Raw genomic sequence first — 4,185 nt, 5'->3', positions numbered from 1 at the left:
GACGAATATTGTACTTTGTTTTAGCAAGAGCGTAACAACTGGGCAGCCAAAGCTATTTAAGTAGAGACTGAAGCAGTGCCAACCCTGCTACTCTTCAATGACTGCCATTTTGGTTTCATTTTTCCCCCAGTCTATTCTAAGGATATCCTTGTACTTTAAAATGTTGATAATACTTTAAAATTTGAAGGATGGAACAGTGATTTAGCTCAACCATTTGTGCTTCAACTTTTTGATCATGCGGAAATGACACTGGAATATAGATGGAGTCAGCCTCATAGAGATTCACATATCATCTGTGTATATACCCTTTAGTGAAAAGGGTAGAGAACTGCAAAGTTTTACTTCTGCTGTTAAGAGACAATTGTTTAGGCTTAATCATCCAAGAGGCAATACAGTATGATAGCTGAAGCAAGATGAAGTTTGAATCCTAGCTATCTATTTTCATCTTGAACAAGTTATTAACCAACCCTCCTCTCTCAAATCTTTAAAGTGGGGGAAATGGTAGTTATAACCTTATAGAGATGTGTGGTGACTAAAGGAGCTAATATTTATGAGGTTTAGAACAGAATTCACTCTACTTAAGTATTCATTTCAATTTGAAAACTTGACGGTATTTTTCCTATTATATATCATAATGGCTAATTTTAGGTGTCAATTTTCTGTGGACATGGTGCCCAGTTTTTTAAATTAAATATCAGTGTATGTTTCTGTGATAATATTTTTAGATATAATTAATGTTTGTATCAGTAGACTTTGAGTAGATGAAATTACTCTCCATAATGTGGGAAACCTATATGTAGGTCAAGAAGCAGCAGTTAGAACTGGACATGGAACAATGGACTGGTTCAAAATTGGGAAAGGAGGATATCAAGGCTGTATGTTGTCAGCCTGCTTATTTACCTTAGATGCAGAGAACCCCTGGCTGCAAGAATCACAAACCGGAACCAAGATTTCCAGGAGAAATATCAACAACCTCAGATATGCATTTGACACCACTCTAATGGCAGAGAGCAAAGAGGAAATAAGAGCCTTGATGAGGGTGAAAGAGGAGAGTGAAAAAGCTGGTTTAAAACTCAAAATTCAAAAAATGAAGATCATGGCATCTGGTCCCATTGTGCTAAGTCACTTCAGTGGTGTGCGACTCTTTGCAATCCCATGGACTATAGCCTGCCAGTCTTTTCCACCCTTGGGATTCTACACGCAAGAATACTGGAGTGGGTTGTCATGCCCTCTGCCAGGGGACCTTTTCGATGCAGGGGTCGAACCCACATCTCTTAAGTCTCCTGCACTGGCTGGTGGGTTCTTTACCACAAGCGCCACATTCATGCAAATAGAGGGGGAAAATGGAAACAGTAACAGACTTTTATTTTCTTGGGCTCCAAAATCACTGTGGATGATGACTGGAGCCACAAAATCAAAAGATGCTTGCTCCTTGGAACAAAAGCTATGACTAACCTAGACAGTGTGCTAAAAAACAGACACAACACTTTGCTAATGAAAGTCCACAGTCAAAGCTATGGTTTTCCTAGTAGTCATGTATAGATGTGAGAGCTGGACCATAAAGAAGGCGGAGCACTGAAGAAGTAATGCTTTTGAAATGTGGTGCTAGAGAAGACTCTTGAGAGTCTCTTGGACCGCAAGGAGATCAAACCAGTTAATCCTAAAGGAATCAGCCTGGAGTATCCATTGTGAGAAGTGATGGTGAAGCTGAATCTCCAATAATTTGGCCACCTGATGCGAGGAGCTGATTCATCAGAAAAGGCCCTGATGCCGGGGAAGACTGAAGGCAGGAGGAGAAGAGGGAGACAGAGAATGAAATAGTTGGATGGCATCACTGACCCAGTGGACATGAGTTTGAGCACACAGTGGGAGACGGTGAAGGCCAGGGAAGCCTGGCATGCTTCAGACCTGAGGTCACAGAGTCAGACATGACTTAGCCACTGAACAGCAACAATGAGGGGATATTGTCTCGTGTAATTCAATTCAGTTCAGTCGCTCAGTCCTGTCCGACTCTTTGCGACCCCATGGACTGCAGCACACCAGGCTTCCCTGTCCATCACCAACTCCTGGAGCCCACACAAACTCATGTCCACCGTGTCGGTGATGCCATCCAACCATCTCATCCTCTGTCAACCCCTTCTCCTCCTGCCTTCAATCTTTCTCAGCATCAGGGTCTTTTCCAATGAGTCGGTTCTTCGCATCAGGTACGCCAAATTATTGGAGTTTCAGCTTCAGCATCAGTACTTCCAGTGAATATTCAGGACTGATTTCCTTTGGGATGGACTGGTTGGATTGCCTTGCAGTCCAAGGGACTCTTGAAAAGTCTCCAACACCACAGTTCAAAAGCGTCAATTCTTCAGCACTCAGCTATCTTTATAGTTCAACTCTCATATCCATACATGACTACTGGAAAAACCCTAGCTTTTACTAGACAGACATTTGTTGGTAAAGTAATGTCTCTGCTTTTTAATATGCTGTCTAGGTTTGTCACAGCTTTTCTTCCAAGGGGCAAGTGTCTTTTAATTTCATGGCTGCAGTTACCATCTGCAGTGAATTTGGAGCCCCCCAAAATGAAATCTGTCACTGTTTCTATTGTTTCCCCATCTATTTGCCATGAAGTGACAGGACCAAATGCCATGATCTTAGTTTTCTGAATGTTTAGTTTTAAGCCAACTTTTTCACTCTCCTCTTTCACTTTTATCAAGAGGTTCTTTAGTTCCTCTTCGCTTTCTGCCACAAGCGTGGTATCATCTGCACATCTGGGACTACTGATGTTTCTCCCAGCAATGGTGATTCCAGCTTGTGCTTCATCCGGCCTGACATTTCACATGATGTATTCTGAATATAAGTTAAATAAGTAGGGTGAATTATATATAGCCTTGACATACTCCTTTCACAATTTGGAACTAGTTTGATGTTACATGTCCAATTCTAACTGTTGTTTTTTTGACCTGCATACAGATTTATCAGGAGGAAGTTTAGGTGGTCTGGTATTCCCATCTCTTTAAGAATTTTCCACAGTTTGTTGTGATCCACACAGTTAAAGGCTTTGGCATAGTCAATAAAGCAAAAGTAGATGTTTTTCTGGAACTCTCTTGCTTTTTCAATGATCCAGTGGATGTTGGTAATTTGATCTCCGGTTCCTCTGCCTTTTCTAAATCCAGCTTAAATATCTGTAAGTTCATGGTTCTTGCCCTGGAGGCTACAACATAGGGCTCCTACCTGATATTTCAGCCTTCTTGATCTGCCCAATGGAATTTTGTCTCACGAATGCACTTACAACAGGTGCATTTAAAGGTGCTCAACATCACTTATCATTAGGGAAAATAAAATCAAAGCCAAAATTAAATAGCACCTCACATTTCTTAAAATGGCTATAATAAAAAAGACAAAAGATAACAAATGCTGGTGAGAACATATAAAGAAGAGAACCCTTATGCACTATTGGGCAGAATGTAAATTGGTATGGTCACTGTGAAAACAATATGGAGGGCCCTCAAAAAATTAAAAATAGAGCTACCGTATGACACAGCAATACCACTCCTGGGCATATATATATATGAGGAAATGAAACCTCGATCTTGAAGCAATACCTGCATTTCCATGTTTGTTGCCGCATTATTCACAATAGCAAACATGAAAGCAAATTCAATGTTAAGCAATGGATGAATGGATAAAATACATACACATATGCATACATATATTCTAGTCTGTTATATATATATATATATATTATATTCATACAGATACTTTTGTGTTATATGTGTATGTATATATACATACACATATATATTCTCTTATCTGGTGGCTCATGGTAAAAAATCTGTGGGAGACTCGAGTTTGATCCTGGGGTAGGGAAAATACCCTGGAGAAGAGAATAGGCACCCATTCCAGTTTTCTTGCCTGGAGAATTCCACGTACAGAAGAGCCTGGTGGGCTAACAGGGTAAGACACGACTGAGTGACCAAGCGAGTTATAAAGTAAAAATTATATATTCATTGTTGTTGGTTAGTTGCTAAGTCATGTCTGACTGTTTGCCACCCTGTGGACTGCAGCACGCCAGGATTCCTTGTCCTTCAATATGTCCCAGAGTTTGCTCAAAATCATGTCCATTGAGTCAGTGATGCCATCCAACCATCTCATTCTCTTTCATCCCCTTTTTCTGCTGCCTTCAATCTTTCTCAG

The sequence above is a fragment of the Cervus elaphus genome, chromosome 31 (genome assembly GCF_910594005.1).
Source record: "Cervus elaphus chromosome 31, mCerEla1.1, whole genome shotgun sequence".
Lineage (NCBI taxonomy): Eukaryota > Metazoa > Chordata > Mammalia > Artiodactyla > Cervidae > Cervus > Cervus elaphus.
Note: the sequence above shows the minus strand (reverse complement) of the source record.